This window comes from Syngnathus floridae, chromosome 1 (assembly GCF_059516105.1).
Source record: "Syngnathus floridae isolate MCC-2025c chromosome 1, RoL_Sflo_1.0, whole genome shotgun sequence".
NCBI classification, from domain to species: Eukaryota; Metazoa; Chordata; class Actinopteri; order Syngnathiformes; family Syngnathidae; genus Syngnathus; species Syngnathus floridae.
In genome coordinates, this window is record NC_142413.1 from 22,144,772 (window position 1) to 22,168,522 (window position 23,751).

General features: G+C 41.4%; 1 protein-coding gene and 1 long non-coding RNA gene across 2 annotated transcripts in view; both read right to left on the reverse strand.

Moving 5' to 3' along the window:
- Nucleotides 1-23,731, reverse strand: part of LOC148404613 (uncharacterized) — a 37,423-nt gene extending 13,692 nt beyond the window's left edge. Inside the window, exon 1 of the long non-coding RNA XR_015860833.1 lies at nt 22,608-23,731. This is a non-coding gene — a long non-coding RNA (uncharacterized LOC148404613). The remainder of the gene's footprint in view (nt 1-22,607) is intronic.
- Nucleotides 1-23,751, reverse strand: part of tspan17 (tetraspanin 17) — a 73,637-nt gene that overhangs the window by 31,404 nt on the left and 18,482 nt on the right. The gene's annotated exons all lie outside the window — the stretch shown is intronic.

The window sequence follows — 23,751 nt, forward strand, 5'->3', positions numbered from 1 at the left end:
AGCACTATCATTTAGCGCTGCTGACAACAATAACTTATGAGATGGTAAACCAAGGAGGAGTGTCATAGTTGGAACACAGGCGCTGTATGACCTATAGATTGAACAATAACATTCACCGCATATACAACCATGTTGGTAGATTGTTAAATTACATTACAGTTTATTACAAAGGATTTCGGAACTTTATTTGATGATAAACACTGGAACGAGGATTTTAGCCGTGTTAATGGGTAGGGTGGATGGATTACTCGAAAAAAAAAGAAAAAAAAAAAAAAAAAAAAAAGCTTTTGATAAGGGCGGCTTGATAGTAAGATGATGTGTGTGCGCAACTGATAGGATACAATATGTTAATGGGAAGATTTGGGGTGTAAGGAACAAATACTACACATGAAGACTGATAACACGAAGATAGTTTTGTGAAATTTGTGTCCCAGTGTGTTCTGCCCTCGCGCATGGCACAAGTCCTGAACTGAGTCCTTGTACTCTACTGGCTGCCTCAAAATCAACAGAGGACTGTCCCTGGTCATGAGACACCTTTGACCTTTGGGAGAACAACAGGAACTATTATTATGCTTGAAGGGGGCAAGCACAGCTCTTCACAGGACAAGAACCATACAGTTGGTGGAATACACACAGTTGCAGATCAAAAAGAAAATGGACTGAAAGAACAAAGACAAGATGGACGCATTTGAGAATGGCGGACGGTCCAGCCCTGAATCATCATCATGAGAATCTAAGAGGAGAGGCTGCTAAAGACTTGCACGAGTCACATGAAGTCAAACTGGACACATTGCTAAAGACTGCTGAAGCATTACAAAGTTGGTGGAGTGTGGAACAAAAAGGGATGGAAGTGTGTTTGGGTGCTGGGGCAGACATAACTGAGGAGTTTTGATAAAAGTGGGAATAATAAGGCTGCTTATTGACACTGAAACGGGGATAAAAAAAAAATACATAGATAGGGACAGTGAAGATGCACTGACAAATTACACAACAGCGTGATCAGAAACTTTGCAAAGTGGACATTGATCAATAGAAATTAAATCATTTGAATCATAAATTTTTATATGTAACTTAGCATTTCGAAGACATAATTAATCTAACTGAAATAATGAAATTTTATAATTGGACCAGTGAAAATTTGGATTCGGGCAACAGAAGGCTGAATTGCTAAACTTAATTGACCTTTATCAAAACAACAGAATTTAATTACACATCAACTGCGACTGACTTATAAGATGCATATTTCAGCTTCAGGGGTGAGGGGCCATAAGAAAGTTGGAATTCTGGAAAGTCGGCAAAATAGTAATACAGTAGGGCTTTAAATAACAAATACATTGACATGACCCTTGCGACAATTGATTTAAATGGCAATTTATGATAGGCATTTGGGGTTAGGATTAACAATCCATCCATCCATCCATTACTGGTGCGGCTTGTCCTTACGAGGGCCACAGATGATTAACAATAATAACTAGAATTATTCATTTCTGTAGAAATTGCGTGTGAAAGCGAAGAGGCTGAATAAAAATTCGGGGAAAGCTACAAGATTATGTTTAAATTTGGAACGTGTTGAATTGGCGAGAAAATTGATAAAAATATAGAAAGAATTTTGTAAAATTGGGCGTGAATTTTAAAGTTGAAAATTTGAAATTTGGGGAGTGGGAAGTTTTGGAATAGGTAGGCATAAGATGAACAGTTAAAAAAAAATTGAAATGAGTTGAGTCAGTGGAAAAAAAAAAAAAGAAGAAGAAAAAAGGAAAACTAGAAGAAATTAGAAGGGAAAAAAAATAAAATTTTGCAAAATTTTATCGCAATGTTGGAAGTGAGGATGTGAAAGAAGATGAATGGAAGGTATTGTGTGGAAGTGGATAAGGGATATTGGAGGTGCCATGAAGAATGGATGGTGAAATATTGGATTGGGGTTTCTGAATTTCTCGGGGACCGTGAATGTTCAAAATATTTGGCATGGGTATGTGGAGTGTGTTGGGAGTGGAATGAAGTGAATCAGATGGGTTACGTGGAAGTGGTTAAGCTATGAATGAATAAATAAATAAAAAGAGGCAGAAGAATGCAGAAGAAGTTAAATAATAAAGTCAAGGCAAGTGAAGTTTATTTATATAGCCCACAAGCAAGTCTCAAAGGGCTTCAAATGTACAAAAATTGCCTATTTAAAATACAAGAACAATAAGTGTGAGGGCCACAATGATGATCATGACAGCAAAAATATTTCTAATTGGTTTTGATAGGAACAAAGGGGGAACATGGAAGAAGGTTTTCAAAATTTGTGATATAGCGTCACTCAATTATCAAGAGTAAGTATTTCTTTTTAATTCTAAGAATTGGCATCAACAAAAATGAGAACGATAATCCAAGGTTATAGTGTAAGTGGCAGGAGGAAGCTGTGTATATTTTTTAAACATTATTTTCAGTATCATTTCTTAGGAGAGTCAGTAATGCTTGTGAGGAGATGAATGAAGGAACAAGGTGACAGTAAAAGGGAGTGCTCTAAAAATTTTTGGTTTTTTGCCAGAGGTAGTTATTTGGAGGGATGAATTTAAACTGAAAGCAAAATGGAACTGTTTAGTGGAAGAAATATGAGAAGGTGGAAATATTGAAGTTACAGCTCAACACAAAGTGTCAAATAGTCTAAGTGTGAGATGTGAGCAAACTAAAGGGGGAGTTAAATCATGTTCCAGTATTATGCATATTGGCAAACGATGTGAGGACAGGAGACCAGACAATTAGATATTAATTTTAATATTAATATTTGAAATAAAAAGGGAAATTTTAATTGAGGAAAATTTTGCATAGGGAGGGTTCTTTTTACAATGTAATATTGTATGTTTTATGTGTGTGTTGTGGGATGACAGTTTGTCTGTAATGCTGTATGAATGTCAAGTCTGTACTTGGGATGGGGTTTCTGTATTGTAAATGGTTAACATGATTCAAGGTTGGGGTGATGTGATCACAGCAGAGGATAACATTCCTCTTACCTGAAAAATATAAAGATACTACAGATTTGAAAAAAGCAAGATTGATTAGGGCTCATTTTGGACTAAATATGGGTTTAGGATTACTCTGGGGCACCATTGACAACAAAAGACTTCAATGGAGAAGGCCCATTTCAAGATTATGACCAGACGTGACTATACCAGCATTGACAATCAAGACTCTGAGCCAAGACAGTGTATGACAACAACTCTGGACTTACCTGACAGTGTGACGAAATGTATGTGACGGAATTTGTGATGACTTGCCTTGTTTTGATGTTTTACCTAATTGTATTGCAGCCTCTAACAGCAACCCAGGGAGCAGATTGTGCTTTATTTGTTAAACTTGCTTTACTTTGCAGGTTGTCAACTGCAGTCTTGGAGAATTTTGTGTCATGTCTGTGAACATGCATTAACAACTAACCCCTTACTTTTCATAACGAGTTTGTAAATGTGATCGGTTTCATGACAGGCTCGGCAGGCTCCAATTTTCTATTTCATGCGTTTGACATGCGCCCATGTGTGGATTATTTTTATCATCATGAATTTTTTTTTTTGGTATTATGGATGTTTATTGTACGGAGAGCTGCATGCACAGCTACAGGTGGGTGGTGGCTTTTGTTCATACAGCCATGTGAGATGCTGCCAGTCGAGTTTCAGGGACTGAGAATTGGTGATTCCAGGCTAGGATGGCATCTGGAGGTACACCGAAGTCCAGCTGGCGATGGGTATGTCACCATGGATATTGTTATTTTTACTTTTTAACCATTGTGACACATTTTGTGTCAAAAGGGGGAGGTAGAAAAAAACAAAAAACAAAGGGGGGAATTGTGAGATTTTAAGTGTTTTCAGATTTGATGGTTTTTAAGTCTTCAACATGCTGGACGGAGGAGAAGAAGCAGCTCGGCAGAAATGAAGTGAATGGGAGACAACATCATGAGATGGAGCCAAAGCCTGGTAACAAGTGTGAAGAGTTTCAAAATAGCTCATAATAAACTGTAGACCTTCACAAGATAGGATCAAATAGGTGGGAGAGTATTAAATGTAAAAAATTAGAACAATAACATACAGACTCCAAACAAATTGGGAACAGGTGGATTATGAACGTTAAAGTTTGAATAACACATTATTCACGTGATTGCAGGATAAACAATGGAAGGGATTGATAAACTGAACAAATTTAAGATGATTGCGGTAGTATTATGTCGAAAACAAATAGATTCAACAAGTTTTTTCCCTATAAAATGGTGCCGTTTGGGTTTGAAGTACATAGTCGCTTCAAAGGAGGAAAAGCATGATTTAAGATACGTGATTGATCAATGAGAAGGCTATCCCTTGTACCAGGGGGGTCAAACTCATTTGTTCACGGGCCGCAGTGTAGTCATAGCTTCTTTCGGAGGACCGGTATGACTGTCATACCCAAATAAATGTGTGAGCACCTCATATTATATAGAGTAAAAGCTACAAAACAAACTGACAAGTAACTCGCTTTCAAATCAGACAAATAAAAACTGGTCTAATATTTAAAAATAAAATATTATTAAAAGTGAAGACAATTTGCAATTCGAGTAATGACTCATGAATAAAAAGCACAATTTGTCTTCGGGGGCCGCATAAAATCATGTGTCGGGCTGCATCTGGCCCCCAGGTCTTGAGTTTGACACCTGTGCCTTATACAAAGGTAAAGTAGGATTAGAATTTGATAAAACAGATATGGACATCATCATATTCCATTAGAGTTTGAATTGCTTGCAATACAATTACAAATTAGTTAACACCTGTGTGATTGATTGATTGATTGATTGGGTGGTTGATTGATTGATTGGTTGGTTTATTGATTGAGTGATTCATTGAGTGACTGACTGAAGGGCTGAGTGGCCGAATGGGCAATTGTTCGATGTCTGTCTGTCTATATGTATGTACTATATATGTATGTATGTATTTCGTTATTTGTTTTACGTATGTAATTCGTTATTTGTTTATGTATTTCTCTTTCACATTTTCTTTCTCATCTTCCACTTCTTTCGGCTGCTCCTGTTAGGGGCCGCGACTGCAGAGCGATCGTTTCCATATCTTTCTGTGCCACCAACCATCTGCATGTCCTATCTTTGTCTCTGCCACACTCTCCATTATTTTGGCTAGTAGATTTCCAAGCCTCGCTTCTAACATTCTTTCCGATAACTTCATGCTTTGCTTAATAAACATAACAACACCTCTGTAGCTACTACAGTTCTGCGCATCGCCGTGGTCTGAATTAAGAAATAGAAGTCAACACCTTTCCGGGGAACTTCTCGCTTTTTAAGAATCTCCCCTGCCATCTCTCCTTGATAGTTCCATGCTGTCACTGGAATGTCGTCTAGGCCAATTGCCTTTCCACTCTCCATCTTTTACAAATGTCTGGGTATGAATTTTATCTATATTTATTTTTCTCACTCATTGGCGGCCCCACAGAGGGACTTGTAGCGGCTCCACAGAGGGACGTGGTGTGCCAACAGAGGGACCCTGGTGGCATCAACGATTTTGGTGACCTCAGTAAAACTGAGGTCAACAGAGGGAGTGAAGGAATGAGGTCGAAATACAAAAAGTCCTGCCTCGCTACAAAAACAGATATGCTCAAACCTCATTGAATAAAGTACATAAGCAGACAAGTATATTCACATATTAAATAAATAAAAGAAACATTTGAAGCATATAATTATACCTACACACCAAATCAATAAAGAAGACATAACTAGACATTTTTGATAAGTGGTGATGAGAAAGGTTTTTATAACTTTATGATCTGATATATATATTTCTGAGGACTTTGAAATAACAAATGACTTTTGATATATTGCCTAAATACCTTAATGACCCTTAAGGAACTGTGGAATGCATGCCTGATGTTTTTTCTCTGAATCATGGACACGGCCAGAGTCGTCTTGACCGTTCAGTACTTGATTGTATCTTATGTTTTGACTAATGCTAGACGCCAGTTTTTGATTACTACTGAACGCTCTGCACAGAGGGAAATAGTTTGCCTAACAAAGCAAAGATACGGTTGAATGCGGTACGACAGTGTATGTCCAAGATTGGAGAAGAATGTTCACAGGAAGGTCACGTGGAGATAAAACCAGCTGGTGCCAGAAGGAGCCACCCGAGAACTCGGCCAAAGATGATCGCCAAGGCCGAGAGACGGGATGGAAGACAACAGCCCCCTCCACACACACACACCAACAGCCCCCCACCAACACACCGAATCGCCCATAACCAGCACCACTCCCATGGAAGCAGACTCTCCTTCGAACTTGCCCCACCCCGAAGACTCATCGCCCATCAATCCCAGCCCACAATGTGCTACTGAATATAAAACTGATCTAACAACCTTGGACTTTGCCTTTTCTGAATGGAGACTTTCCGCTCTTGAAGGGCCCAGCGCTGTATTGCACTTTCCTGAAAACAGAGCTTTCTGAACAAGAAGTGTGATTGAACTCAACCAACCTGTGTAAGTCTAATTTCTGCTTCAGTGTCTTTGCATTTTCCTAAATCTGAAGAAATCAAACGAGCACGCAGTGAGTAAATTGGATAACAGGTGATTGGCAAAGGCTTTTGCCGTGAGGCGCAGATAACGCGCTCCCTAAATTGTGGACAGAATCCAACACTATCTTAGTTTCTTGTGTATATCTGTGTTATCTCAAATCAAATGACTTTTGCTATCATCTAATTTTATCTTGCCTTGCTTGACCTGAGATTTTATTTGATGTCAACACTATTATTATGAATATAATAACACCAACACTATCGCTAACTTTTAGAACTTATCAGATCAGCTTGTGTTACTAAATTTTGTACCTTCCTATGATTGACAAATGCAGTGTCCATACACTCTGCGTTTCCACTGCAATTGAGCGCCTCAATATGAGATGGTAATGTGGAGAGAAACTGAGATTGAATATTGATCAGATGCCTCTTCACAGCGACGAGGCACCGAAAGAATCAGCACGGCCACAAAAAAAGTGAGAAACACTGAGTGATGACAGAGGATGTAAGCTCGTCTGTGAAGTGTAACATATTCAACCCACTCACACATCCACATACACCGAAGTCCACTAGTCGTAGTAGTGGGGGGGAGGTATCTCCAGGGAGGAGGGGAGGGAGGGACGATTGACTACTAGAATTTTTAACCAAGTAATGAAAACCGTTGCTAAATTTACATTCACATCGAACGACCGACTACATTTGAGCCTCTTAAAATGCGAGCAAATTCGTCTCCAGTCAAATCCAGATTTATTTCATATTGAAAAAGCCAAGTGCAAAACAGAACTGTCACAAATGTACCAAGCTACTGACAAAGATGAGATTTCCGAAAAAAAAATAAAGCCGAGTCTTTGTTCAAGCCAGAATGCCTTTTCTTTATCTAAAGTTTAATAGGACGGTGTCAACACTATTTTGAAGAAAAAATGTTGCACAATGTGAGAGAGGTATATTGATCCCGGGGCCATCTTCCCTAGCAAATCAACCCTAATGTGACATGACATTTCTTGGCAATACCCAAACACAATCTACACATTGATGTTGACATTTAATTTGGGGCAAAAAAAACATATTTTAGCTTTTACGAGCAGTCAGATAGTGACTGTGGTGTTTGTCCTGCTGAAAAGGTCTCCTGCTGGGGCCAAGAGTGTCAGTAAGTGCCGCCCCGCCCCTCCCTGATTCTCTTTCTGCTGTTTCATTTGTATTCCACTTGTTCAACTCTGAATCACATTGCAATCACAAAAGCAAGCAAATCATGTGAGGAGGCTCTCCTTCAAAACAGTTTCGTTTCTGGGGACTATAATCACAAAAATAGAGGCCAAAGACAATTTTTTTTTGACAATGCTACAATTTCATTCCACAGGAACTTTAATACACTCATGGGCAAAAAACAAAGCAAGGAATGCCACAATTAAAGTCATGGTTGTTGTTGTAAGCCAGTTCAGTGGCCTAGAAGTAGAGTGTCCACCCTGAGACTGGAAGGTTGTGGGTTCAAACCCCGGCTGGGTCATACCAAAGACTATAAAAATGGGACCCATTGCCTCCCTGCTTGGCACTCACCATTAAGGGTTGGAATTGGGGGGTTAGATCACCAAATGATTCCCGGGCGCGGCACCGCTGCTGCCCACTGCTCCCTTTGGGGATGGGTTAAATGCAGAGACAAATTTCACCGCACCCAGTTGTGTGTGTGACAATCATTGGGACTTTAACTTTTTAACTTTAAAAGAAGGCCAAGGAGATGAGCGCTTTGGCCGATGTGTTTAATAGGCACACACACACTAAGCACACAGATCAGCCGTGAAGATCAAAAAGTAAATGTGGGAAACAGTAAGGACACGAGAAGGATGACTTATGACTACTACATCATTTAGATTGTTGACCATGTACACTTCAGACGGCCTGCTTGCGGGTACGTTTGTTAGTTCAGCTGTGTCAAGAGAATTTTCCACTTGTGGTAGATCTGTTCGGCACACATGACATTGATTTATTTTATTTAAGGACATTTATCTTCAATAATTATGTCTGATTGTTTTGTCTTGTTCGTCCATTAGGTGCCAAGGTGAAATATTTTTCTAGTGGTTCTTAGCACATTTTAATATATATACTGTACAGCAGTAATGCGCTCATCATGATTGCTTTCAATATTCAAACATAAAACGAACATAACGAAAACGAACATAAAAATGAATTTGTGACTATGGGAATGTTCCGATGTGTCTCTCCCAGAATGCACTTGGTTTGGATAAATCTCTGTTTAATCTTCATAAGGAACGTTCATTCAATTTGTCTGGACCTGTTGCTCTTCAAACTGCTTCACAATGGAGAGAAATTTGTTTCTTCCAGGAGGTGATCTGAGTTGCCGTTGGAATAACACATTCACAATTCTCCAAGTTAAAAGCCAATTTAGCCGTTCTTTTTACTACCATTTTATTACCAATTAATTTGATATGTTTAACTTATTGATGTACTTCTATTCATTGCCTTTTTATGTGAGGGTTGTCTTGTCCCTTCACTATATTAACTGAGAACTATATTATCTTAAATTTGTTTTTCCCTGAAGTGATAATCATTTCTAAATTTGCACAATGCCACAAAAAGTTAAAGTATTTATTTGTTTATTTATTTAAAAGTGCATCAAGATGTCTAGGTTGGTTTTAATTGTGTTTGTTGTTTGTAAAATGCCACATTTTTTATCCTGTCCACCAGACAAGTTTTCCTCCGGGGACAGTAAATTAGACCAAATCGAGGCATTCGGTTAAGATTAGAAAATTACAATGTCAAAGTGGATGGGTTTGCGCTGTATTTCTTGATACATTGCCAGAGCTATTCTACATGATTTTAGACCACTTTTTTACTCACTAAATGATGCTTTGAACTGGAGCATTTCCATTGACAAAATAAGATAATGTTAACTAGTTTGTGTTCATCTATTTATAAGCAGTGTGCATGATATAGCGGCAGTGGGTTTTTGGAGGTACTGAAGGAAGGGGGTCAAAATACAAAAAGTCCTGCCTAGCTACAAAAACAGATGTGCACAAACCTCATCGAATAAAGTACATAAGCAGACAAGTATATTCACATATTAAATCAATAAAAGAAAACATTTTAAGCATATAATATACCTACACACCAAATCAATAAAGAAGACATAACTAGACATTTTTGATAAGTGGTAATGAGAAAGGTTTTTATAAACTTTATGATCTGATATATATTTCTGAGCACTTTGAAATAACAAATGTCTTTTGATATATTGCCTAAATAGCTTAATGACCCTTAAGGAACTGTGTAATGCATGCCTGATGTTTTTCTCTAAATCATGGACACGGCCAGAGTCGTCTTGACCGTTCAGTACTTGATTGTATCTTATGTTTTGACTAATGCTAGACGCCAGTTTTTGATTACTACTGAACGCTCTGCACAGAGGGAAATATTTTGCCTAACAAAGAAAAGATACGGTTGGAAGCATCATTAAACTAAGAATAAGCAAAGACATGAAGTATCAAAAGAACAAACTACATAGTCAGGGAACAGCAATAGATTAATGATGTCACAGCCAAAAGCTAACATAATTTCGTACAAAATGACAAAATTGAAAGAATGAGGTATGACGGTGTATGTCCAAGATTGGAGAAGAATGTTCACAGGAAGGTCACGTGGAGCAGATGCCAGAGGGAGCCAGCCAAAGCCGAAAGACGGGATGGAAGACAACAGCCCCCACACACACACCGAATCGCCCATAACCAGCACCCACTCCCATGGCGAATTTGCCCCACCCCAAAGACTCATCACCCATCAATCTCGGCCCACAATGTGCTACTGAATATAAGCTGATCAAAGAACCTTGAACATTGCCTTTTCTGAATGGAGACTTTCTGCTCTTTAAGGGCCCAGCGCTGTATTGTACTTTCCTGAAAACAGAGCTTTCTGAACAAGAATTGTGATTGAACTCAACCAACCTGTGTAAGTCTAATTTGTGCTTCAGTGTCTTAGCATCTTCCTAAATCTGAAGAAATCAAACGAGCACGCAGTGAGTAAATTGGATAACAGATGATTGGCAATGGCTTTTGCCGTGAGGCGCAGATAACGCGCTCCCTAAATTGTCTCAAAATCCAACAGTACATATAAAATGTTGATTAAAGCCACTAAAATACAGCTCTGCTTTCTATATACAAGTTGTGGCATCGCTGGCATGGAAGAGCCATGTAAAAATTTGCAATGAGCAGGTCAAATAGTGCACGACAGCTGCTGACACAAAGCCGAGAATGCGTTTTGTGTTTTCTGTGCGCTTCGTCACCCAAGTGCCATGCGACGTGAGAAAAATGACAACGGTATTCTGATCCTGTCTAACTTTTGCCTCGGGTTATTATTTAACATGTAAATGCAGTCAAATTCCCAGTGGAGCAGCTGTTTTGTTTTGTGAGGTGATTTGAACATATCCTACTCGACTCACGTTCTACTCCGTCGCTTATTTCAAAGCAATAATTTTCAGCTGAAATGATGATCAGAGAGTAACGAAAAGTGATGTAAAACGCTTTGGCAGGTGGAAAAGTCTATATAATGAGCTATATATGTCACAGTCATACTTGTGCATGGACTATAAATGGAGCAGAGACAAGAGCTGTTTTGACATCTCATGCAAGCGCTCTTATTAGACATAGATGGGGATGGAAGCAAAGTGAACATTTGACGACTCAACTCAAGAGTTAGGGGAGCCTACGGAGGATCATTTGTGATTTCATTTGTCACTTTCTACTGTGAGGCATTACGGAAGAATGTATCCATTAAAAAAAACATGCAATTTACACTGACAAATATTTCCACCTGCATTTTCACATCCATTTTCTATCTTGGTGGTTCTCATTGGGGTCTTTGGTGAGCTGGAATCTATCTGGCCACTTTTTGCAAACATATGGGGTGGAATCCTCCTATATCCAAAATCATCACATTTTAGGAGAAGTTGAAGAAACTTTGCATCATGAAAAACAGCTATTTGTTTTCAACACTTTAGAGTGGTCAATAACTTGTAAAAATAACACCCACACGTCAGGACTGAACAAAAGTGTCGATTTTTGAAAAACTATGAAATTCACCAAAATGTGATTTATGAAATTTTGTTCCGACATTTCAGACATTGGATTATTGACACTTCATGTCAATTCTTCCATTGCATTTTTGCTGTGCAAATTCAACTAATAGTGTCTTTCTTAACTCATGACCTTCCTTCCACGTATTCCACTGACAGTTCTTATACAGACAGACCTAACAAAGAAGACCATAATGAAAAAGACAGATTACAGTCAATTAAATTAAATGACTACAAAAAGAAAGCACTGTAAGGAAATAGTGAGCCATCAGTGAAGTGCATTGTTTCCCATATGAAGTGTCTGGTGATGTGAGTTTTGTAGACACACTCCTTCCTCATCACTTCAAACAGTATTTTTTTTTCTTTTTTTTTTAGCATGAAAAGAGTGACTTATGCTCGTCTCAATTATTGGTAATGTTATGCAAGCCAGCATGAACGATATTCGGGGTTGATGGGGTTATACGCATCAGAGCATTACAAGCCCCATTTGATGCAATATAAACTTCATTGGTGCACGACATGTGTCGGGATTTTTACAGCCAGTGTCACAGCGCCATTAGTTGATTCCTTCACGGTAGACATGATCAATAAATATCCCGGCAACATGATCATTACCTGTTCATTAACACCATTCCGGGCCTTTAAAAAGCTTTTACAGTTTAATTTGTCGGCATTGGAAGACATAAAGACTGATTTAAGAAGCCGGCAAGGAAGTGTGGCACGTACGTTACGAGCTGAGGCCTGTGTTGTGTGAGACAAAGTAGCACATCTCTTGCCTGCCTTTAAATCACCTGGAAATGTGAGCACGCTGTACAACACACTGAAGTGCATCAGTGGCAGCGACAACTTTTCCCCTCATTACTGACAATGGTAGCAAAATAACCCAAGTAAAAATAAACGGTCAAATGGTGGTTTTATTTATTAAGTGGTGGATGGATGAAAAAAAAAATTAAGAGCTACACAGTGCTGCGTGTTGAAGTACTATCAAACCTAATAACTGTTTGGGCCACTCTCAGCAGCAGCTGAAATCAAGAGTTCCTATAATTGCCAATAAGTATTTCATATCTCGGTGGAGACATTTTGGACAACCCTTTTTCGCAAAATTGCTTTAAATCAGTAAAAAACATGGAGCGGCTTTTTTAAGGTCACGCAACAGCATTTCATTCAGATTCAAGTCTAGACTTTGACTTTGCCACTCCAAAACCTTTTTTAAGCCTTTCAGAAGTTGACTTGTAAGCATGTCTTGGATGGTAGTCCTGCTGCAGAACCCAAGTATGCTTCAAGTCACAAACTGATGGCCAAACCTTCTTCCCTCCCCTTTTCTAGTAAAGAGTAGAATTCATGGCGCCATCAGTCAAAGCAATTCATCCAGGTCCTGGATTAGAAAAGCAGCCCCAAACCATCACACCGCTACCACAATTTGATTCTGTGTTACATTGACGCCAAACGTCATGAGGCCATAGAATTTCCCCCCAAAAGTCCTGGGAATCATTCATATGTGTTTGTGATTATTTTGCAAAAAAAAAAAAAAAAAAAAGCCAAGCCTTATGTTCTTTTCGGTCAGCAGTAGTTTGCAGCTTGGATGGAGTTCTCTAGATGCTGTCCTGTATTCTGCCGGTAATTTCTGCATGCCAGACATTAGCGGAAAGCTTCACCACAGTTCCGTGCTTTCTCCGTTTGTGGATAAAGGCATTTTATGTTTGCTTGAGTTATTTGGTGTTTTTAATGACCATAAAGAATAAAGTGGGGACACGATGGTAAAAAATTTGAATTTGACAAGAGGGAAAGAAGCTGGATACAAGTTAGCCTGTAAATTAGACTGGATTGCAGCATTATCACAAATGATCAAGACATTTGAACAATGTAGTAAGGCAGCTATTCAATGCCTTCCATTCGGGTTATTTTTACTAGAGTTATTGAAAGGAATACTTTATTGCACAGAGGGGAGTTTTGGATAAGAATGCAATTCATCATTGAGAAATGTAAGTAAATGGCATCTAATTAGCAGTTATTAAAGCTGCGAGGGAGCAAAATATCTACAAATACAGAAATTACGCACTGTGCATCCTTCTGAAGCTCATCGAAGAAGCGTATAGTTGCTTTGAGGTTTCTACGCAGTGTGGGAATCAGTCATCATTTTGTAGAACTAATTCAACCAACCCCCTAAGAGAGGCTGTGACTAAAGTGACATCTTCAATAAAAGTGCACATATGCAAAATGTTTTTGGTCCTTCAGTCAAACACCTTCCAAGCATCACAGCAATACGCAGCGTAGATAAAACTGGACTAAAATGGCTGACACACAATTAGCTGTGCTGTGATTGTGTCTGGAAAGTACGGGCACTTTGGTGAATTACGACCTGTCCGGATTCGGTTCCTGCTTCGACTCAACCCCAAGGCGCTCTCGCACTGAATCGCTGGCAGATTGAGAGCGATGCTGAGAGTCTTCTCACCGGGCCATAATCCTTCCTGCCATGGATTAAATTGGACTGATTCAATCATAGTTTTGCCATATATGTAATTGTGACGGCTCATCCAATTGGGCCTACAACCAATCAGGCCTGTTAGGAGCAGAGTATATGGGTTAAGTCAGTCAGATATTATTTTGTCTTGGTATCAGGACAAAATGATTATGGCAAAACCATCAAAGTCAAATTTCCCATTTGGGCCAATAAAGATTATTTTATCTTTGCGCTGGCGAGTTTTTGTTGTTGTTGAGTTAGGACCTTTCCATACATGCATTGAGAAATGTACTGTATTATGAGAAGATGAACTCCCTCCCCCATCTTGGACTTTCTGACCATCTCACTGTTATGCTTTTGCCTGCATACAGACAAAGGATGATGGCATCCAGGCCGGTTCGCAAGCGGGTACGGGTGTGGCCTGAGGGTGCCTCTGATGTGCTTCGAGACTGCTTTGGCACTACTGACTGGGACATGTTTAAGCGGGCGGCCACTTGCAACGATCGGACAGATATAGAGGAGTATATTGACTCTGTTTCCTCTTACATCACAAAGTGCATTGATGATGTGACTCACTCGAAGTCCATCGTCACTCAGGCTAACTGGAAGCGATGGCTGACGGGGGCTGTCCTCAGGCTGCTGAGGGCCAGGGACGAAGCCTTCAGAGCGGGGGATGAGGCTGGCTTGAGGGCAGCGAGGGGCGACCTGTCCCGGGGCATCAAGGAAGCGAAAAGGGCGTTCTCTTGCAAGATTACCGCCCACTTCAAGAACAGCAGTTACGCACGGAGCCTTTGGCAGGGTATTCAGACCATCACGGACTACAAGCCCGCGCCGCAGAGCTGTGAGGGCGACGTCCGTCTGCTCAACGATCTTAACCGCTTCTATGCTCGCTTCGACGCTCAGAACAGCACTTGCCCGCTGAAGACCACTCCCTCTCCACACGAGCAGCCCCTGTGCCTCTCTGCCGACAGCGTGAGGAGGGCGCTTGCCACTCTCAACACCCGTAAGGCGGCGGGCCCTGACAACATCCCAGGTCGAGCGCTGAAGGACTGCGCAGGGGAGCTGACGGGTGTCTTTTTTTTTTTTCAAAGTCAAAGTCAAAGTCAGCTTTATTGTCAATTTCTCCACATGCCAAAGACACACAAAGAAAACGAAATTTCGTTCCCCCCTATCCCACGGTGACAAGACATGGCCCACAACAGACAAACAACTAAACAAGTATAACAACAGCGTGCTGAATAAATAATGAATAAATAACACAACAGATAAATAAATAAGAGGAGCAAAAAAAGAAGCAAGTGAGCGTACAGCAGACATTACAGAAAGTAGCGCAAGAGTGCCGCATGCTACGCAGAAGGGGGTAGCGAGTTCAGGGTCCTAACAGCCTGGAGAAAGAAGCTGTTGGCGAGTCTGGTGGTGCGGGAGCGCAGGCTCCTGTACCTCTTCCCAGATCGCAGAAGGTCAAACAAAGAGTGAGCCGGGTGACTCACATCTCTCGCAATCGAGGTTGCCTTGCAGGCGAGATGGGAGGTGTAAATGTCCTTCAGGGAGGGGAGCGAAGCACCAATAATCTTACCAGCCGTATTCACTATGCGCTGCAGGGCCTTCAAGTTCTGTTCAGTGCAGTTACCACCCCAGACAGCGATGCAACTGGTGAGGACGCTCTCAATGGTGCCACGGAAGAATGTAGACAGGACTGCCTGAGGAGCACATACACGCCTGAGCTTCCGCAGGAAGTATAGGCGGCGCTGAGCTTTCTTTGCCAGTGACGAGGTGTTTGCGGACCAGGAGAGGTCCTCACTGATGTGCACCCCCAGGAACTTGGTGCAGCTCACCCTCTCCACCACAGCACCGTCGATGATCAGCGGCAGGTGTTTTGTGTGACCCTTCCGGAAGTCAACAACGATTTCCTTGGTCTTGCTGACGTTCAGCAGGAGGTTGTTGTCCCTGCACCACGTGGTCAGAAGGTCAACTTCCGACCTGTACCGAGTCTCGTCGCCCTTCGTGATGAGACCCACCAGAGTCGTGTCGTCAGCAAACTTCACTATGCGGTTGTCGCTGTAGGTCGCAGTGCAGTCATGCTTCAGCAGGGTGAAGAGCAATGGACTGAGCACGCAGCCCTGGGGGGCCCCCGTGCTCAGCGTGATGCTGGCGGAGATTTTGTCGCCAACACGCACCACCTGAGGCCTCTGACAGAGGAAGTCCAGTAGCCAGTTGCAGAGGGAGGTACTGAGACCCAGCTCGTCGAGTTCAGGGACATCTTTAACATTTCCCTGCAGCAGGCCATCGTCCCTTCGTGTTTCAAGGCTGCCACCATCGTACCTGTGCCGAAGAAGCGTGCTCCGTCCTGCTTCAATGACTACCGCCCCGTGGCACTGACGCCCATCATCATGAAGTGCTTTGAGCGGCTTGTCTTGGAGCACATCAGATCCATTCTCCCCCCCACCATAGACCCCTTCCAGTTTGCGTACCGGACCAAACGGTCCTCTGAGGATGCCATCTGCTCTGCCCTCCACTCAGCCCTCTCCCACCTGGGAGAGTAGGGACTCATATGTGAGATTGCTGTTTGTGGACTTCAGTTCTGCCTCCAACACCATTGTGCCACAAAAACCCATCTGCAAACTTGACAAGCTGGGCCTCAGTACCTACCTCTGCAACTGACTACTGGACTTCCTCTATCAGAGGCCTCAGGTGGTACGTGTTGGCGACAAAATCTCCGCCAGCATCACCCTGAGCATGCCCCCCCCAAGGCTGTGTGCTCAGTCTGCTGCTCTTCACCCTGCTGACGCATGACTGCACTGCATCCTACAGCGACAACCGCATAGTGAAGTTTGCTGATGACACGACTCTGGTGGGTCTCATCACCAAGGGCGACGAGACTCAGTACAGATTGGAGGTTGACCTTCTGACCACGTGGTGCAGGGACAACAACCTCCTGCTGAACGTCAACAAGACCAAGGAAATTGTTGTTGACTTCCGGAAGGGTCACACCCAACACCTGCCGCTGACCATAGACGATGCAGTGGTGGAGAGGGTGAGCAGCACCAAATTCCTGGGGGTGCACATCAGTGAGGACCTCTCCTGGTCCGCCAACACCGCATCACTGGCGAAGAAAGCGCAGCGCCGCCTGTACTACCTGCGGAAACTCCGGCGAGCAAGTGCTCCTCCGGGCCGTCATGAGTACCGTATTTTCCGGACTATAAGTCGCTCCGGAGTATAAGTCGCACCAGCCATAAAATGCCCCAAAAAGTGAAAAAAAAACATATATAAGTCGCTCCGGAGTATAAGTTGCATTTTGGGGGCAATTTATTTGACAAAATCCCACACCAAAAACAGTCATGAACGAGCAACAACAGGCTAAACGATAGCAACAACAGGCTAAACGATAGGTATGCTAACGTGACAAACACAAACAAAGAGCTGAGAACGGGCCTGACGTAACATATAGGGTGATTAAGGACAACTATTACATGAATAACATGTTTATAAAACCATCGGTGTCACTCCAATTCATTAAATAGCAACAACAGGCTAAACGATAGGTATGCTAACGTGACAAACTCAAACAAAGAGCTGAGAACGGGCCTGACGTAACATGTAGAGTGATTAAGGACAACTATTACATGAATAACATGTTTATAAAACCATCGGTGTCACTCCAATTCATTAAATAGCAACAACAGGCTAAATGCTAGGTATGCTAACGTGACAAACACAAACAAAGAGCTGAGAACGGGCCTGACGTAACATATAGAGTGATTAAGGACAACTATTACATGAATAACATGTTTATAAAACCATCGGTGTCACTCCAATTCATTAAATTCATCGATCGTTCTTTGTCAACAATGGGTGCGCGCGGCTGAGGGCGCTTGCACTTCAAAATATTCCACAGGCTCATATAACGATAGATAAACTATATTTCAAATAACTATAATACAAGCCAATAATATTATCAAACCATCCGTGCACTTTAAATCCATTAAATCCATCGATCAAATTCCTCGTCCTTTGTCAACATCGCCGCGCGTGCGCTCTGACGTCAGCCTCGTCTTTATTCCACAGATCTACTATATAACTATATTGTAGCGTTAACAAAGTACAAGGATAGACGTGGGTTTGGTAAACGACTCTTTATTAAACAAAACAAACTTCCAAGCGTGTGGCGGCGTGGACTTCCAGACACGAGAGCTCCATGGCATAGGACCGGGCGTGCGTAATGGCCATGTCCGAGCCCCACGCACCGTTCGCGGACAGCCACTCGGCCAAGCGCCGGCCCCCGACTCAATAGAGTAGGACCGGGCGTGCGTAAAAGCCATAATAGTTTTTCAAACCTTCTATGTCACTCCAAATCCTTAATTGCTTCAAACTCTTTGTCCTCCGTGTCACTTAGAAAGAGATTGAAATTACGTTCCCACTATCCCTTGGTGAGATAGTACACATATGCATACAAGCAACACAAAAAAAACCAAGAAGGCACAAACAATGAATAAATAAGTGTTGAATAAATGATAAATAAACAAATAATAATAAATAATAATAATAAATATAAGAGGAGCAAAAATGGAGCAAGTGTACATACAGCAGACAGTGGACTTGGATATGGTGCTTTAAAGTGTTAATTGCTTTATTTGATGTTTTCTCTATTTTTTATGTTTTGAATATGTTCAAGATAAAGATATAAAAGCATGTGAAGTGATCAACTATACTAAAAATAACATGGGAAGTGGTCAACTATACTTGTAAGTAAGTGATGTCTTAATGATCAAGTAAAAATTTGTGAAAAAAACATATATAAGTTGCTCCTGAGTATAAGTCGCCCCCTCACCCAAACTATGAAAAAAAACGCGACCTATAGTCCGGAAATTACGGTACATTCTACCGTGGCACCATTGAGAGCGTCCTCTCCAGTTGTATCACTGTCTGGGGTGGTAGCTACACTGAATACAATATGAAGGCCCTGCAGCGCATAGTGAACACGGCTGGTAAGATCATTGGTGCTTCACTCCCCTCTCCGCAGGGCATTTACGCCTCCCATCTCGCCTGCAAGGCAACCACGATTGTGAGTGATGTGAGTCACCCCGCTCACTCTTTGTTTGATCTTCTGCCCTCTGGGAAGAGGTACAGGAGCCTGCGCTCCCGCACCACCAGACTCACCAACAGCTTCATTCTCCAGGCTGTTAGGATCCTGAACTCTCTTCCCCCTTCTGCGTAGCATCCTATACTTATTTATTGTGTTATTTGTTTATTTATTATTTATTCATCACTCTTATTTATTCATTGATTGTGCCTTCTTGTTTTATTTTTCTTGTGTTGTTTACTTGTATGTACATTGTGAACTATGTCTTGTCACCGTGAGATAGTGGGAACGTAATTTTGATCTCTTTGTGTGTCTTGGCATGTGAAGAAATTGACAATAAAGCAGACTTTTGACTTTTGAATTTTTTATTAAGAACACATTTTGCATATATGCACATATTTTTTTCATACAGCATTTTTGCTATACATCTGATTTGGAAGTGTGTGGTCCAATGTGGCCCCTGAGTAGCAATGATGAAAAATTCAATAATTCAAATTGCCCCTTCATTGATTTAGGTTATATGCACCTATATGTATTGTTTTTTTGCACCTTTAACAGTTTTGCACCTTCAACCTTTAAGATCTAATTTCTAACTAGCAATAAAATTAACTAGATCAGATATATATATATATATAACCCAATAGTTTTTATACTGCTATTTTATACTTAAGACCAAGGGTGGCATTGCGTTGAATTCACCACGTTATACATGTTATTTTTCTCTTAATGTTCTCTTTTACATAACACTTATTGAGAAAAGTCCTTGATTTTCAATCATAGAGCAAAGAAAAAACAAAAGTCGAATTCAGAGGCATCGCTTTTCTAAAAACGAGGCAGAATTCCAAATAGTGTGACCCCTGGGGTGTTCAACTTGAGCGGCACACAGTATATAGGCTCATGTGATGAAAAAGCCAATTGAACTTTGCAAACATATGAGCCCTACCGCCCAAAGGACATTTTTACAGCAACATAATAACACAGTAGAGATCAAGAAGACAGGTATTTTCTCAAAGCACATGTGTGGAAAGCACATGAAGAGGCTGACAAGCTTAGTGATGTCATGTGATGTCTGTTCTCCCAAGTTGGATGACGCAGCTTTAACAGCTCGTGCCCAAACCGGGTGCATCAGTAAAAGAAATTGATAACGACCTTATCTTGGGGCTAGAGTGAGCTTCTCCTCGTGGATGCCCACTGGGACTTTTCTCATTATCTGTCAGTGGTTGCATTCTTTCGCGGCTACTTGTCACAACTAATCCCAGAGTGTAGAGCTTGAAGTTCGAGATTGTGTCTTTACAACAATGGAAATGTTCTTTTGCATGGGAACCTGAAACAGGTCCAAATGTAAAGCAATGCATGGTTAATATTACTGCATAGTGATTATTTTATTACTTGTGGTATTTACATTTAACACGAGTATGTTGCCCTCCTCCTCCCTAAAATCCGTGTTGACTCCCTTTGGAGTGTTGGAAAAAGCACTGAAAACTACAAATAAAGGGGGATTGCTTAATCACTACACATATTAGTCAAAGTCAGTCAATGATATCCTATATTTTGCAATGAACGATTGCAATGTTCCATTCGCACCATTCCCGTCATCACCTCCGAAGCGTTCATTATCTTTGATAAAAATGTATTGGAGATTGAGATCTATACGTGCGACAATGTTAAAGCATCATCGGCATGCTCATTCAACCACAAGACAGAGGAGCTGGTAAAAAGATTAAATCAATCTTAAATAATACCCACAAGGAAGAAGAGACAGCTCTGGATTTTACCAGTATCTAATCATAAACAGGGCATAGCCTTTTGATAACAAAAATCATAAATAAAAGGCTCCGAATTTAAGCATATTAGATTACAGACAACGATCGGCGTCAGATTGGTTTATTGGAGGGAGTGGGGAGGCAAAAACACCAACAGGCGCACCAGGCGACAAAACAAAAGATATATGGCAGATAAATTGATTAGTATGCTGAAAAGGTAAGAAAATGGAGTAGCAGTGATATCATGCTGCAGCTAATAAACATTATTAAATTAGGTGGTTTGGAACAGCCCTCGATGCTTCCTCGAGCGCCCACAGACACACGCACATGCGCGCGCACGCACACACACACACACACACACACATACACACACACACACACACACACACAAAACAGGCCAAGGCATATTTCATGGACAGATAATGTCCGAAGAGATAGTCTGCCCAAATCAAATCAAACAGGAGCAATCTGAATGGAAGCTGCTGTCTTTGCAGCCATAAAATAGCCTGGTTTATGTTCGCAGGTACGCCATCAAATCTATAAATTATCAGGCGCATTTTAGATTACGAATAATCCCGAAGACGGAACCCACAACATTAGGGCCAGAGGACCATCAATATTAAATGATGATGGTTTGTTGTTCTACTGTCAGACTTTCTTTTGAGGCTAAGTCTCAAATAGCATCTTCATGCATTGGTCATTGTTTTCTTTGATGGGAACTTTTCAAAAAGACGGGGCCGACTCATGCATGATCTTGGGCCGCCAATGGCAAGCACACGTCACATTCTGCTGGAGTCTGCCGACTCACTTTTTTTCTTTACTAACTTTAAGACTGGAAAGCGCCTGGGTCATCATTTGTCTCCCTCTGTTGGCTAACTCAAGACGTCATAAGTTAAATTCAATAATGCAAGAGAAGCGTTGCCCTTCCAATTGTTCCCAACAGAGGACATTTTTGATAGTGAACAATCTTTTTTGATCACTGTTTTATGTCGATAACACACTACCGATTGGCTATATCAAATGTTGACACTAAGAATATTTTCAAATCCTATCGTGATCAAAGACAGTGACAATCGCTGGTAGAACTGCACAATTATGGCAAAAATGATCAACTCAGTTATCTTTTATTGATATTGTGGGCACGATTGATAATCTCAGTGTGAAGTTTTTACTGCAAGATGAAATATGAATCTATGAAAGAATAAATGATAAATTCCCCCAAATAATTTGTAAGGATTTTAAGGCTCCTTGCTACGTCGCTCCTCATCGTCAACTTTTGCTGTATTTTCTTCTCTTTATGATTGGCTCTCGGCCAGGTACTTTCACCTCTCACTACAGGGTGTGCTCGCTTGTTAAAGGAGCCTAGGCATGGGCTTTGCAGCAATGACAATCAGCATCCTCTGGGAGCCCTACACTTGTAGAATTACAGGCTCCACTAGGAAGGTGGCATTTTGTGAGTGGATTTTGGTAGCCATGGCCAAGATTCACCTGTTTCACCTTTATTCATGCTTTTGCTACACCTGTTTCACATTCTGTTCATGTTGAGTCTTTGCTGTCAGGTAGCACCCCGCTCCACGGAGGCTTGCTTGCATGCACACTTGGACAGGCTCTCCGGCTAGCATGGATGTTACATCAACTAGGTTCTGAGCTGCAAAGCTCATGGAAAGCCACAGTATACACACACTGAAGGAAATAACTCCAAAAATAGACTTACTTGATCAGGGTTATATTCCAGATGGAGTCGAGATCGGTCCCGGGGCAAATGAAAGATGTCCTGCTAATCCCCATTTATATTGTCCCAGATTGCTCAAGCAGTCAGTCAGTTAAATGATTTCTACAAACTAATACATGTTTTTTGAGTTGTTTGGACATATGCATTGCATTAATAAAGTTGAACTGCAGGCCTTGCTATGGCTCAGGTATAGGGAGAAGAAAGAAAGTGTTGATCTCCTGCCACATCTGCACATTTGTTTGTGTTAAAACTTTGGCGGGGGATGGTTCAAAATTATGAGGGTGGAGTAAGGGCGGAGTTAGTGGCGTCACAACCCGAAAAAGGCAGGGTTAGTGACAACAACAGATTTGCTAAAGCAGCCCATTTGAGTGCAAGGCACAGGCAAGGGAAACATGGGTCATAACTGAGGCTGGATATTTATAATCAAAAATCGAAGAAAAAAAGATAATTTTATCTCGGGGCCCCATCAATTCTAACACTTTTATGAAGGCTTAATCATTAGGTGAAAAACATTTAGAAGATTTAATGAAACTGTTCATTTTGCAGGGATGAAGTGTTGGGCTCTGGGGGCATACATACCAGTACTGCAGATCACTGTTGGGAGTTCAGCAGTTGAACAATTTCCAGACAGTATTGGATCGCCCCTGGTGGTCCTACAGTTGATGCTTTGTAGCCTCCTACCTGAGGGGAGGGGATCAAAGAGAGGGTGTGTGAGTTGGGTGGAGTCCCTGATGATGCTGAGCCCTATTTCGTTTCCTGCTGATGGAATGTCTGTGATGGTGGGAGGTCGACTCCCCACAGTCCGTTTTGTTGCATTCATCAAACTCAAGGTAGGGTTTTAAACTAGGGTTAGTGTTAGGGTTGATGGTTAAGTGTCATAGTAGGGCTTCAAATTAAAGTCATCTTTTTGAGTTAGGGTTTCAAAGTAGGGGTTTCAACTAACATTTCGGCTTTATAGTAGGGTTTAAATCAAGGGTTAAGGTTTCAAACTAGGGTTATGGTTTCAGAGTAAGGCTTCAAATTCATGTTGGGGTTTCAAACTATGGTTAGGGGCTAGTGGTTAGGATTATGGGTTAGGGTTCGAGGGGGTTGGGGTTTAGGGTTAGTGTAAGGGAGTAGGGTTCAG